Genomic DNA, 15,844 nt, shown 5'->3' with positions numbered 1-15,844 from the left:
GACACAGTCCCTGCCCCACGTGGGGCTCACAGCCTAAACAGGTATTGAATCCCCATTTTACAGATGGGCTCACAGTCTTAATCCCCATTTTACAGATGAGGTAACTGAAGTACAGAGATGGTAAGTGACTTGCCCAAGGACACAAAACAGACAATTGTCAGCGCCGGAAGTGGAACACGGGTCCTCAGCCCCGTGCTCTTTCCACTAGGCCATGCTGCTTCTTTATTAAGGGCTTATTATGTCCCAAACACTGAACTAAACCCTGGGGTAGATGCGAGATAATCAAATGGGACAGTCCCTGTCAAACATGGGGTTTACAGTCTAAATAGGAGGGACCGCAGGTATTGACCTTCCCAGCCATTTTACAGATGAGGTAACTGAGGCGCAGGAAAGTTAAGTGACTTGCCCAAAGCCACACAACAGGAATTGTTAAGCATTTACTATATACCAGTCACTGGGGGAGATTCAAGATAATCTGGTCAAACGCAGTCCCTGCCCCACAAAGTTTTCCCAGTTTAAGGGAGAGGGAGGACAGGTATTTAATCCCTGTTTTACCGATGAGGAAACTGAAACTCGGAAAAGTTCGGTGATTTGTCCAAGGTCCCACAGCCAACAAGTGGCAGAGCTGGGATTAGAACCTACCACTTTGAAATGAGAAGCAGCGAGGCTTAGCGGAAAGACCACGGGCTTGGGAGTCAGAGGTCATGCATTCGAATCCCGGCTCCGCCGCTTGTCAGCTGTGTGACTTTGGGCAAGCCAATTAACTTCTCCGTGCCTCAGTTACCTCATCTGTAAAATGGGGATTAAGACTGTGAGCCCCACGTGGGACAACCTGATTGCCTTGTATCTACCCCGGTTCTTAGAATAGTGCTAGACTGTGAGCCCACTGTTGGGTAGGGACTGTCTCTATATGTTGTCAACTTGTACTTCCCAAGCGCTTAGTACAGTGCTCTGCACACAGTAAGTGCTCAATAAATAAGATTGATTGATTGATTGCTAGGCACATAGTAAGCGCTTAATACCATCATTATCATTATTATTACTCCCAGCCCGCCACTCTTTCCACTAAGCCACGCTCTTCCTCTAAAAAGGAGAATCGGGGAGGGTTGATCAGCCGCAATAGACAACTGCCCCCATTACACCGACTCGGTTGAACTGGGGCAGAAATTAGTTTAGAAAATCAAAAATTCCAATAGCCCAACTCATGTGCCTGGGGGTTTCGCAGATCAGCCACTAGCCAGCTTTGTTCCGCTAGCTGGACTTTTTTTGTTGATGAGAACAAGTTGCTCTCTTGGGAGCGTTCAACGGAGTTAGAGGCCATGTTCCTTGCCCTCATGGAGTTTACAGTCTAACGGGATAGAGGGACACAAAATGACTGACAGAATGAAAAACGGAAAAGAAAAATAGAAATGTTTGGGAGAATGGGGCTTTGCCTCTCTCCGTTTGAGGACAGTGGAGGGGACGTGTGGCCAGAGGAAACCAAGCTGATGATCTGAAACCCCATCTTCTGCCCTATTCCTCTCTCTCCTCTCCTGTCACTTGGGTCATCTGTGTTGGGCCACATTTTTTTCTCCTTACCGTGGGCTGAGTGGGACAGGTGAACTGACATTTTCTGCTCCAGAATCTTGGTTTCAGGCACTCTTATCTATTCCATAAATGACTCAAATTGATTGATTCATTCAGTCATATTTCTTGACTGCTTACTGTGTGCACAGCACGGTACTAAGCGCTTGGGAGAGTACAATACAGAAATAAACAGTCACACTCCCTGTCCGCAATGGACTTACAGTCTTGGAGCGTGGGAGACAGACATCAATACAAACAAATAAAACTACAGATATGAACATACGTGCTGTGGCCCTGGGAGGGGGGAAGATCAAAGGGAGCAAGTCAGGGCGATGCGGAAGAGAGTGGGAGATGAGGAAAAGCGGGGCTTAGTCTGGGAAGGCCTCTTGGAGGAGATGGGCCTTCAATAAGGCTTTGAAATGGGGGGGAGAGTCATTGTCTGTCGGATTTGAGGAGGAAGGGCGATCAAGGCCAGGATCAAGGCGAGAGAGGCGAGGTGGAGCTACAGCGAGAAGGTTAGCACGAAAAGAGTGAAGTGTAAGGGCTGGGTTGGAGAAAGAGAGAAGTGAGGTGAGGTAGGAGGGGGAAAGGTGGTAGAGTCTTGGTGAGGAGCTATTGGTGAGGAGTTTTTGTCTGAGGCGGAGGTGGAAGGGCAACCACTGGAGGTTTTTGAGGAGCGGGATGACATGTCTTGAAAGTTTTTGTAGAAAAATGATCCAGGCAGCAGAGAGAATAATAATAATAATAATAATAATGGCATTTATTAAGCATTTACTATGTGCAAAGCACTGTTCTAAGCACTGGGGAGGTTGCAAGATAATAATAATAACAATAATGGCATTTATTAAGCACTTACTATGTGCAAAGCACTGTTCTAAGCGCTGGGGAGGTTGCAAGATGATCAGGCTGTCCAACGGGGGGCTCACAGTCTTCATCCCCATTTTACAGACGAGGTAACTGAGGCCCAGAGAAGTGAAGTGACTCGCCCCAAGTCACACAGCTGACAAGTGGCGGAGCCGGGACTTGAACCCATGACCTCCGACTCCAGACAGGTTGTCCCACGGGGGGCTCACAGTCTTCATCCCCGTTTTACAGACGAGGTAACTGAGGCCCAGAGAAGTGAAGTGACTTGCCCAAAGTCACACAGCTGACAATTGGCGGAGCCGGGACTGTATGGAGAACTATGGACTGGAGTGGGGCGAGACAGGAGAAAGGTCAGCAAGGAGGCTGATGCAGTAATCCAGGCGGGATAGGGTGAGTGATTGTATTAAGAGAAGCAGCGTGGCTCAGTGGAAAGAGCCCGGGCTTTGGAGTCAGAGGTCATGGGTTCAAATCCCGGCTCTGCCAATTGTCAGCTGTGTGACCTTAGGCAAGTCACTTAACTTCTCTGGGCCTCAGTTACCTCATCTGTAAAACGGGGATTAAGACTGTGAGCCCCCCGTGGGACAACCTGATCACCTTGCAACCTCCCCAGTGCTTTGCACATAGTAAGTGCTAAATAAATGCCGTTATTATTATTATTAACATGATAGCAGTTTGGGTGGCGAGAAAAGGGTGGATTTTAGCTGTATTGTGAAGGTGGGACTGACAGGATTTAGTGATGGATTGAATATGTGGGCTGAACGAGAGACAAGAGTCAAGGATAACACCAAGGTTACAGGCTCGTGAGACAGAAAGGATGGTGGTGCCGTCTACAGTGATGGGAAAGTAAGGGGGAGGATAGAGTTTTGGTGGGAAGATAAGGAGTTCTGTTTTGGACATGTTAAGTTTGAGATGACGAGAGGACAGAGAAGCAGCGTGGCTCAGTGAAAAGAACACGGGCTTTGGAGTCAGAGGCCATGGGTTCAAATTCCGGCTCCGCCACTTGTCAGCTGTGTGACTTTGGGCAAGTCACTTCACTTCTCTGGGCCTCAGCTACCTCATCTGTACAATGAGGATTAAAACTGTGAGCCCCCAGTGGGACAACCTGATCACCTTGCAACCTCCCCAGCGCTTAGAACAATGCTTTGCACATAGTAAGCGCTTAACAAATGCCATCATTATTGTTATTATTATTATCCAAGTAGAGATGTCTTGAAGGCAGGAGGAAATGCGAGGCTGGAGACTCTTGAGAATGTACCTGATTTTCTTTACTCTGCCTGATTCATGCTGTACACACAGGGAGAATTATGTTAAGTGTGTGGTTTTTCTATGTTTCGCTTCTGTAGTGCACTCTTCTATTGTGATCATCTTTTTTTTACCAACAATACTACTTTGTTAATTCAAAGTCAGAGTGTTGTCCTCTATGACCCTGAGCATTTTTTCAGCCCTTTTGATGTGTGGGTCTTGGCTTTCCCTCTTGCACAATTTATTCTCTTCTCTCCAAATGTTCCAGTCTGAATTTGTCAAAAAAACATCATTTTATTTGGTCCATGTTATCTAGGTGTATTATATAACAGCGTGGCTCAGTAGAAAGAGCACAGACTTTGGAGTCAGAGGTCATGGGTTCAAATCCCGACTCTGCCAATTGTCAGCTGTGTGACTTTGGGCAAGTCACTTCACTTTTCTCTGCCTCAGTGCCCTTATCTGTAAAATGGGGATGAAGACTGTGAGCCCTCCTTGGGACAACCTGATCACTTTGTAACCTCCCCAGTGTTTAGAACAGTGCTTTGCACATAGTAAGTGTTTAACAAAGGCCATTATTATTATTATTCTTGAGCAATTACTATGTGCAGAGCACTGTACTATGTGCTTGGGAGAGTACAACGCAACAATAAACAGATACATTCCCTGCCCACGATCTTACAGTCTAGCTACAGATACGAAAGTTGTACACTCACATACTGAAAATGAAGAATAAGCTAATTTATGTCAGTTTATTGTTATATTGTAATCTCCCAAGTGATCAGTACAGTGCTCTGCACAGCATGGCTCAATGGAAAGAGCACGGGCTTTGGAGTCAGAGGTCATGGGTTCAAATCCCTGCTCCGCCAATTGTCAGCTGTGTGACTTTGGGCAAGTCACATCAATCAATCAATGGTATTTATTGAGCGCTTGCTGTGTGCAGAGCACTGTACTAAGCGCTTGGGAAGTACAAGTTGGCAACATAACTTGTCAACTTCACTTTTCTCTGCCTCAGTGACCTCATCTGTAAAATGGGGATGAAGACTGTGAGCCCTCCGTGGGACAACCTGATCACCTTGTAACCTCCCCAGCGCTTAGAACAGTGCTTTACACGTAGTAAGTTCTTGATAAATGCCATTATTATTATTATTCATTCATTCATTTAATCATATTTATTGAGCGCTTACTGTGTGCAGAGCACTGTACTAAGCGCTTGGGAAGTCCAAGTTGGCAACATATAGAGACGGTCCCTACCCAACAGTGGGCTCACAGTCTAGAAGGGGGAGACAGAGAACAAAACATATTAACAGAATAAAATAAATAGAATAAATATGTACAAGTAAAATAAATAGAGTAATAATACAGGTGAATGAACTGATTGATTGATCAATTGATTGAGGGGGAGAAAGTTAGATTAGCATTGGTTTTTTTGCGGCCCATTTTAGCCCTGTACGGGGCCTCCTTTGCAGCCGCCGCAGGGCTCCCTCTAGCGGTCGAAATGACAACACAAACCCTCCTCCTTGGGGCTCTTTACGAAACACTGCCACCTCGTGTTCATGGCGCGACATGGCACCCCCGCTCTGGCGGAGGACATCATCACCATCAGTCGTATTTATTGAGCGCTTACTGTGTGCAGGGCACTGTACTAAGCGCTTGGCAAGTACAACCAATCGTATTTGAATGAATGAATGAACTGATTGATTGATCAATCAATCTCCTCCTCAAAAATCTCTCCTCCTCAAAAATCTCCAGTGGCTACCAATCAATCATCATCATCATCATCAATCGTATTTATTGAGCACTTACTATGTGAAGAGCACTGTACTAAGCGCTTGGGAAGTACAAATTGGCAACATATAGAGACAGTCCCTACCCAACAGTGGGCTCACAGTCTAAAAGAGGGAGACAAAGAACAAAACCAAACATATAATCAATCTGCGCATCAGGCAGAAACTCCTCACCCTGGGCTTCAAGGCTGTCCATCAACTCGCCCCCTCCTACCTCACCTCCCTTCTCTCCTTCTACAGCCCACCCCGCACCCCCCGCTCCTCCACCGCTAATCTCCTCACCGTACCTCGTTCTCACCTGTCCCCCCCATCGACCCCCGGCCCACGTCATCCCCCGGGCCTGGAATGCCCTCCCTCTGCCCATCCGCCATGCTAGCTCTCTTCCTCCCTTCAAGGCCCTACTGAAAGCTCACCTCCTCCAGGAGGCCTTCCTAGACTGAGCCCCTTTCTTCCTCTCCCCCTCGTCCCCCCTCCATCCCCTCCATCTTACCTCCTTCCCTTCCCCACAGCACCTGTATATATGTATATATGTTTGTACATATTTATTACTCTATTTATTTTACTTGTACATATCTATTCTATTTATTTTATTTTGTTAGTATGTTTGGTTTTGTTCTCTGTCTCCCCCCTTTTAGACTGTGAGCCCACTGTTGGGTAAGGACTGTCTCTATATGTTGCCAATTTGTACTTCCCAAGCGTTTAGTACCATGCTCTGCATATAGTAAGCGCTCAATAAATACGATTGATGATGATGATCAATTGACTGAGGGGGAGAAAGTTAGGCCCCTCGCCCTTGGCATTGGGTTTTTTGCGGCCCATTTTAGCCCTGCACGGGGCCTCCTTTGCAGCCGCCGCAGGGCTCCCTCTAGCGGTCAAAATGACATCGCAACCCCTCCTCCTTGGGGCTCTTTACGAAACACTGCCACCTCGTGTTCAGGGCGCGACATGGCACCCCCGCTCTGGCGGAGGACATGACATCATTCATTCATTCATTCACTCGTATTTATTGGGCGCTCCTCCTCCCCACCCCCCCAGCCCTACCCCCTTCCCCTCCCCACAGCACCTGTATATATGTTTGTACAGATTTATCACTCTATTTATTTTACCTGTACATATTTAATCTTCTATTTATTTTGTTAATGATCAATCAATCGTATTTATTGAGTTCTTACTGTGTGCAGAGCACTGTACTAATTCCTTGGAGAGTACAAGTTGGCAACATATAGAGACAGTCCCCACCCAACAGTGGGCTCACAGTCTAAAAGGAGGAGACAGAGAACAAAACCAAGCATACTAACAAAATAAAATAAATAGAACAGATATGTACAAGTAAAATAGAGTAATAAATATGTACAAACATATATACATATATACAGGATGTGCATTTAGCTTTAATTCTATTTGTTCTGATGACTTGACACCTGTCCACATGTTTTGTTTTGTTGCTTGTCTCCCCCTTCTAGACCGTGAGCCCGTTGTTGGGTAGGGACCGTCTCTAGATGTTGCCAACTTGTACTTCCCAAGCGTTTAGTACAGTGCTCTGCACACAGTAAGCACTTAATAAATTCATTCATTCATTCAATCGTATTTGAATGAATGAATGAACTGATTGATTGATCAATTGATTGAGGGGGAGAAAGTTAGGCCCCTCGCCCTTGGCATTGGTTTTTTTGCGGCCCATTTTAGCCCTGCACGGGGCCTCCTTTGCAACCGCCGCAGGGCTCCCTCTAGCGGTCGAAATGACATCGCAAACCCTCCTCCTTGGGGCTCTTTACGAAACACTGCCACCTCGTGTTCAGGGCGCGACATGGCACCCTCGCTCTGGCGGAGGACACGACATCATTCATTCATTCATTCATTCATTCACTCGTACTTATTGAGCGCTCCTCCTCCCCACCCCCCAGCCCTACCCCCTTCCCCTCCTCACAGCACCTGTATATATGTTTGTGCAGATTTATTACTCTATTTATTTTACCTGTACATATTTAGTCTTCTATTTATTTTGTTAATGACGTGCATTTAGCTTAATTTTATTTTATTATTTTATTTTAGCTTTATTTTGTTAATGATGTGCATTTAGCTTTAATTCTATTTGTTCTGATGACTTGACCCCTGTCCACATGTTTTGTTTTGTTGCCTGTCTCCCCCTTCTAGACCGTGAGCCCGCTGTTGGGTAAGGACCGTCTCTAGATGTTGCCAACTTGTACTTCCCAAGCGTTTAGTACAGTGCTCTGCACACAGTAAGCGCTCAATAAATTCATTCATTCATTCAATCGTATTTGAATGAATGAATGAATGAACTGATTGACTGATCAATTGATTGAGGGGGAGAAAGTTAGGCCCCTCTCCCTTGGCATTGTTTTTTTTGCGGCCCATTTTAGCCCTGCACGGGGCCTCCTTTGCAGCCTCCGCAGGGCTCCCTCTAGCGGTCGAAATGACATCACACACCCTCCTCCTTGGGGTTCTTTACGAAACACTGCCACCTCGTGTTCAGGGCGCGACATGGCACCCCCGCTCTGGCGGAGGACAGGACATCATTCATTCACTCGTATTTATTGAGCGCTTACTGTGTGCAGAGCACTGGACTAAGCGCTTGGGAAGTACAAGTTGGCAACATCTAGAGACGGTTCCTACTCATTCATTCATTCATTCAGTCGTATTTATTAAGCGCTTACTGTGTACAGATTTAGTACTCTTCCTTACTTGTACATATTTACTATTCTATTTATTTTGTTAGCTATAATTATTTGTTCTGACGATTTTGACACCTGTCTACATGTTTTGTTTTGTTGCCCGTCTCCCGCTTCTAGACTGTGAGCCCGTTGTTGGGTAGGGACCGTCTCTATCTGTTGCCGACTTGGACTTCCCAAGCGCTTAGTACAGTGCTGTGCACACAGTAAGCGCTCAGTAAATACAATTGAATGAATGAATGAATCCCACCCTATGTGTCTGTCAGAACAGCGTGGCTCAGTGGAAAGAGCATGGGCTTTGGAGTCAGAGGTCATGAGTTCAAATCCCAGCTTCGCCAATTGTCAGCTGTGTGACTTTGGGCAAGTCACTTCACTTCTCTGGGCCTCAGTTACCTCATCTGTAAAAAATGGGGATGAAAACTGTGAGCCCCCCGTGGGACAACCTGATGGCCTTGTAACCTCCCCAGCGCTTAGAACAGTACTTTGCACATAGTAAGTGCTTAATAAATGCCATTATTATTATTAATTATTAAACATCTCACACCTCCGGCCTGGAACCCCCTCCCTCCTCAAATCCGACAGACACTTCCTCTCTCTCTCTCCTTCAAAGCCTTATTGAAAGCACATTTCCTCCAAGAGGCTTTCCCAGCTTTTCCCCATCTCCCAATCCCTTTGGTGTCACCCTGACTGCGTTTTCCTTTGCTCTTCCCCCTTCCCAGCCCCACAGCACTTATGGACATACCTGTAATTTATTTGTATTGATGTCTGTCTCCCCACCCTAGACTGTCAGCTCGTTGGGGGTAGATAATGTCACTGTTTATTGATGTATTGCACTTTCCCAAGTTTTTAGTTAAGTACTCTGCACACAGTAAGCACTCAATAAATATGATTGAATGAATGGTTGAATGAATCCCACCGGTTCCTCAAACCATAGCCAGTCTCTCAGTCAATGACATATTTCAGCCTCCTCCTCCGGGCCCCCACAATCTGCTTTCCGCCCCCAAATACACCGGGAGCAGTGAAGGGAGAAAGGGCAATTCATTCAGGGAGAGCCGGTAACCATAGGGCAAAGATATGTGGGCACACAGCCCACTTCTCCATGCCCCTGGGGGCTTCGGGAGGACTGAACAGCAAGTATTGAGAGAAAGGCCCAGGACAGACAGGGAAAGAAGAGACAGTTTTTAGGGCAGAGGATGGGGGTGGTTTTGGAAGCAGCATGGAGGTGGGGAGGGGAGAATGGAATGAGGGCACACAGCTTTGCTCTTGGGGGGAGACCTGAGCTGGCCAGAAAGTCTAGACTGAGGACAAACACAGTAATAAGAAAACAAACAAACAATTCCTTCCTTCTGGGGATTGCAAATCAATCAATTCATTCATTCATTCAATCGTATATATTGAGCACTTACTGTGTGCAGAGCGCTTGGGAAGTACAAGTTGGCAACATACAGAGACGGTCCCTACCCAACGGCAGGCTCAGAGTCTAGAAGGGGGAGACAGACAACAAAGCAAAACATATTAACAAAATAAAATAAATAGAATAGTAATCAATGGTCTATATTGAGCACTTACTGTGTGCAGAGCAATGGACTAAGCTAAGCTCTTGAGGGCATACAATAGAGCTGGAGTACAGCACCTTCTTTCTATTTAATGGTATTTGTTAAATGCTTACTATGTGCCAGGCACTGCAATCAACCATTCATTCATTCAATTGTATTTGAGTGCTTACTGCATGCAGAGCACTGTACTAAGCACGGGGGAGAGTACAATATAACAATAAACAGACACATTCCCTGCCCACCACAAGCTTACCATCTAGAGCTCACTGTGCATCTTGCTGTACATTATTATTATTGATGATGGTATTTGTTAAGCGCTTACTACATGCCAAGCACTGTTCTAAGCACTGGGGTAGATACAAGATAATCAGGTTGTCCCACGTGAGGCTCACATTTTACAGATGAGGTAACTGAGGCCCAGAGACGTGAAGTGACTTGCCCAAGGTCACACAGAAGACAAGTGGTGGAGCCAGGATTAGAACCCACGTCCTCTGACTCCCAAACCTGTGCTCTCTCCACTAAGCCACGCTGCCTCTTACTGTACATCTCATAAGATCAAAAGCAGTGCTGTAGTGAGTTCTAGACTGTGAGCCCGTTGTTGGGTAGGGACCATCTCTATATGTTGCTGATTTGTACCGCCCAAGCACTTAGTACAGTGCTCTGCACACAGTAGGCGCTCAATAAATACGATAAAAAAAAATGGAAGTACAAGTTGCTTGGGAAGTACAAGTTGGCATCATATAGAGACGGTCCCTACCCAACAGTGGGCTCACAGTCTAGAAGACTGTAAATACGACTGATTGGCAAGGAAGCAGCGTGGTTTCGTGGATAGAACGCTGGTCTGGGACTCTGAGGACCTGGGTTCTAACCTTGGCTCTGTCACTAGTCTGCTGTCTGACTGTGGACAAGTCACTTCACTTCTGTGTGCCTTAGTGACCTCATCTGAAAAATGGTGATTAAAGCTGTGAGCCCCATGTGGGACAGGGACTATGTCTGAAGTGATTAGCTTGTGCATACAACCGTGCTTGGCACATGGTAAGTAGTTTCTAAATACCACTATTATTATTATTATTGATTGATGCGCAGCTCAACTGATGCCATTTCTTCCAACACCTATTGCTTTCCATCCACAGACATTTACAGCTAAGAGATAGCTCCCTAATTCCCCCAAAGCATTCAATCCAACACATGTAGGGAAAACCACGGCTATGGAATTGAGTGCCGACCTATTCATCTTGTATCTTTTCCAGCTCACAGTAATAATAATTGTGATATTCGTTTGGCATTTACTCTGGACCAACCACCGTAATAAAGCTGTGCTAGGAATACCATAACCAGGTTGGATTAAAATTATAACCTCATAGAGGACTTTACAATCTAATTGAAGCATAGAGCATAAAATCAGCACTTTGTTGTCTTATGCTCTCGAGTCATGTTGGACCCATAGTGACGCCATAGAAACATCTCCCCCAAAACGCCCCACTTCCATCGGCAATCGTTCCGGTAGCGTATCCACGGAGCTTTCTTGGTAAAAATACAGAAGTGGTTTACCATTGCCTGCTTTCATGCAGTAAGTGCTTTGCACATAGTAAGCGCTTAATAAATGCTATCATTAAATGAGTCTCTGCCCTCGATTCTTTCCCACATCGCTGCTGCCCAGCACAGGTGAGTTTTGACTTGTAGCCGATTCCCTTCCACTCGCTAGCCATTGCCCAAGCTAGGAATGGAATGGACAGGCTGCTGCTTGACTCTCCCTCCTGGTGTCGTGACTGGTAGAGTACTGGAAACTCTCCAGATGCGACCCTGACAGGGGGTTCAACACTTAGCCCATTGTTGGGTAGGGACCGTCTCTATATGTTGCCAATTTGTACTTCCCAAGCGCTTAGTACAGTGCTCTGCACACAGTAAGCACTCAATAAAAACGATTGAATGAATGAATGAATGAATAAATACTTGATTAAAGGCTCTTGTGTGGCTACCTCCATCCCTGCCTGGTGTCCTGCTTTTGATTCATTCATTCAGTTGCATTTATTGAGCGCTTACTGTGCGCAGGGCACTGTACTAAGCCCTTGGGGAGGACAAGTCGGCAACATATACAGAGGGTCCCTACCCTTTTGATGCCATCAAGCTTTGATGTTTTGCTTTTTATATGGTATTTATGCCATCAGGCTTTGATGTTTTGCTTTTTATATGGTATTTGTTAAGAGATTGTGCTTCTTATGTGTCACGCACTGCTCTAAGTGCTGGGGTAGATACAAGTTTATCAGGTTGGACCCAGTCCCTGCGTCGCATGGGGCCCACAGTCTAAATTGGAGGGAGGAGGATTCAATCCCCATTTTACAGATAAGGTAACCGAGACACGGAGAAGGGAAGTGACTTGCCCACGGTCACTCAGCAAGCAATTGGCAGAGCTGAAATTAGAACCCAGGGCCTCTGACTCCCAGGACTGTGCTCTTTCACTAAGCCATGCTACTTACTTTGCAAGGTTTGTCTCAGATTCCTTTCTGGGCTCTGTAACATCCTGGGTGCCCTAGACCTGGCACTCCTTATCATCATCATCAATCGTATTTATTGAGCGCTTACTGTGTGCAGAGCACTGTACTAAGCGCTTGGGAAGTACAAATTGGCTTGAATTGTATTCATTAAGCACTTACTATACTAAGCAGTGGGATAGATACCCGATAATCAGGTTGGACACGGTCCCCGTCCCACATGGGACTCAGTCTTAATCCTCATTTTACAGATGAGGCAATTGAGGCCCAGAGAAGACAAGTGACCTGTCCAAAATCACATAGCAGACATGTGGTATGAGTCAAAATTAGAACCCAGGTCCCCTGACTCCTCCTCTATGGAGTGCTTGTTGTTGCCCTGGTGAGCTTTCAATCAATCATATTTGGTGAGCACTTATGTGCAGAGAACTATAATAAGTGTTTGGGAGGGAACAATGCAACAGAATTACCAGACATTCATTCATTTAATTGTATTTGAGCACTTACTGTGTGCAGAGCACTGTACTAAGCGCTTGGGAAGTACAAGTTGGCAACATATAGATGTTCCCTGCCCATAACAAACTTGCAGTCTAGATAGACATTCATATGCGAAGCATACACATTCATATGTGCAGAGAAGCAGCGTGGCTTAGTGGAAAGAGCCCGGGCTTGGGAGCCAGAGGTCATGGGTTCTAATCCTGGCTCCACCACTGACAAGCTGTGTGACTTTGGGCAAGTCACTTGACTTCTCTGTGCCTCAGTTACCTCATTTGTAATAATAATAATAATGATGGCATTTGTTAAGCACATAGTATTTGCAAAGCACTGTTCTAAGCGCTGGGGAGGATACAAGGTGATCAGATTGTCCCACGTGGGGTTCACAATCTTAATCCCCATTTTCCAGGTGAGGTAACTGAGGTACAGAGAAGTTAAGTGTCTTGCCCAAAGTCACACAGCTGACAAGTGGCAGAGCCAGGATTTGAACCCATGACCTAGCCCGTGCTCTTTCCACTGAACCATGCTGCTGCTTTGTAAAATGCGGATTAAGACTATGAGCCCCACATGGGACAACCTGATGACCTTGTATCTCCTCCAATGCTTAGAACAGTGCTCGGCACATAGTAAGCGCTTAACACTACCAACATTACTGTTATTCTTATATAAATAATTTATAATATATAAGTTGAAGATACGTAGATAAGTGCTGTGGGGTTGGGCAAATATCAGCTATCAATATCAAAGAGCTTTCCTTTCTACAAAAAGGAATGACCATCTTTAATGACCATCTGTATTTTCTCATTTACTTTCCATTAGCTCTGTTGGGATGGAGAGATGGAAGGGACTTCAATTCTCATTTAACAAAAGAGGAAACAGAGTGATCTGTCTCGGCTTTTCCTCGTTCACCTACCAGGGAACCATCCCATGATCCTCCCTCATTTAAGCTCTGCAGTCAAACAACTAATAATATTTATTGAAACTTTACCCTGTGCAGAGCACTGTACTAAGCATGCCGGGGAAACTAAGCATTTACGAATTAGATGTAGTCTTTGTCCCACAGGGACTCACGATCTAAGAACGTAATCTACGGTGGTGATGGTGATGGAATTTGTTAAGCGCTTACTGTGTGCCATGCACTGTTCTAAGCGCTGGGGTAGCTACAAGGTAATGATAATAATAATAATAATAATAATAATGATGGTATTTGGTAAGCGCTTACCATGTGCCAAGCACTGTTCTAAGCGCTGGGGTAGCTACAAGGTAATAATAATAATAATAATAATAATGATGGTATTTGGTAAGTGCTTACCATGTGCCAAGCACTGTTCTAAGCGCTGGGGTAGATACATGGTAATAATAATAACAATAATGATGGTATTTGTTAAGCGCTTACTATGTGCCAAGCACTGTTCTAAGCGCTGGGGTAGATACATGGTAATCAGGTTGTCCCACATGGGGCTCACATTCTTAATCTCCATTCTACAGATGAGGTCACTGAGGCACAGAGAAGTTAAGTGACTTGCCCAAAGTCACACAGCTGACAATAATAATAATAATGATAGTAATAATGATGGCATTTGTTAAGCGCTTACTATGTGCAAAGCACCATTCTAAGTGCTGGGGAGGAAACAAGGTGATCAGGTTGTCCCACATGGGGCTCACAGTCTTAATCCCCATTTTACAGATGAGGTCACTGAGGCACAGAGAAGTTAAGTGACTTGCCCAAAGTCACACAGCTGACAAGTGTGTGAGCTTTTAGACTGTGAGCCCACTGTTGGGTAGGGACTGCCTCTATATGTTGCCAACTTGTACTTCCCAAGCGCTTAGTACAGTGCTCTGCACACAGTAAGCGCTCAATAAATACGATTGATTGATTGATTGACAAGTGGCGGAGACGGGATTAGAATCTACGGCCTCTGACTCCCAAGCCCGTGCTTTTTCCACTCAGCCACGCTGCTTTATTGAGTGCTGTGTACAAAGGACTGTACTAAGCACTTGGGAGAGTAAAATACAACAGAATTGGTAGGCACATCCCTAAGTGCGGTGATTGGACACAGTCACATCAGAGATTTTTATTTTATGGTATTTGGTAAACGCTTACTATGTGTCAAGCACTGTTCTAAGCACCAGGGTAGATGCAAGTTAATCAGGTCGAATACAGTCCCAAAAGGGGCTCTTAGTCTAAGGAGAACAGCTTTATAGTTGAGGAAACTGCGGTACAGAGAAGTTAAGTGACTTGACCAAGGTCACACAGCAGGCACGTGGAGGAGCCAGAATCAGAACCCAGGTCCTCTGATTTCCAGGCCTGTGCTTTTCCCATTGAGCCACACTACTTCCAATGTCAAAACGTTAAAACACAACACCGACAAATACAGGAAAATACAGACTAAAAATAAAATCAGCAGGGTGATGTGGTGAAAGGAGCAGAATTTCAGGCTTCTTGGGGTTTCAAAGTCCAGGGCCCACCCACAGTCACACAGCAAACACTAGAACAGCTCTCAGTCTTTCCGGGGTTTTGTGAGCAAAAATATAATAATGACCATCATGCTTGGTGCTGCGAGGACTCTGTAAGGAGATTAATCCATTACAGATACACACACACTCTCTCTCTTCTCTCTCTCTCTCTCTCCTACCCTCCCTTCTCCCCCTCCCACCACCCAGAGCCAGCAAATTGGCAGGGGGGACACTCACCCCCCCAACTTTGCTTTATTGGAGGCCATCTTCTGAAATCAAATCTGAATTAACTATGTACAACAGCTAATTGACAGTAATCATGGAAATTCTGGACTGAAGAAGAGAGCGCTAAACTCGTTTGCAGAAAGAACCAGAGGACTGTATAGTCCCCTCTGAAGGTCCAAAGCATCGCTAACAGCAATTTCTGCATCATAAGCTGGCAATCTGCTTTTCAGGGTTATAAAGCAGAGGTCTGTCTCACTGGGCAAAGCAGAAATTCCTACTTTTTTTTTTTTTAGCCTTGACCACATCTATGACTAAGTCAGATTCCTCAAGTATTCCACTCCTCCCTTTTGACTCATAAGGTGTTGCATCTTCAACCGTCTTTGAAAAATTAGGATGACTTACCCGCTGTGTTCTCTGCTCCGCTTGCAGCTGAGGCAGTTGGTCTACTTTAGCGCCTGCTTTCTGGGCTGACGTGT

Source organism: Tachyglossus aculeatus, chromosome 22 (genome assembly GCF_015852505.1).
Source record: "Tachyglossus aculeatus isolate mTacAcu1 chromosome 22, mTacAcu1.pri, whole genome shotgun sequence".
Lineage (NCBI taxonomy): Eukaryota > Metazoa > Chordata > Mammalia > Monotremata > Tachyglossidae > Tachyglossus > Tachyglossus aculeatus.
Note: the sequence above shows the minus strand (reverse complement) of the source record.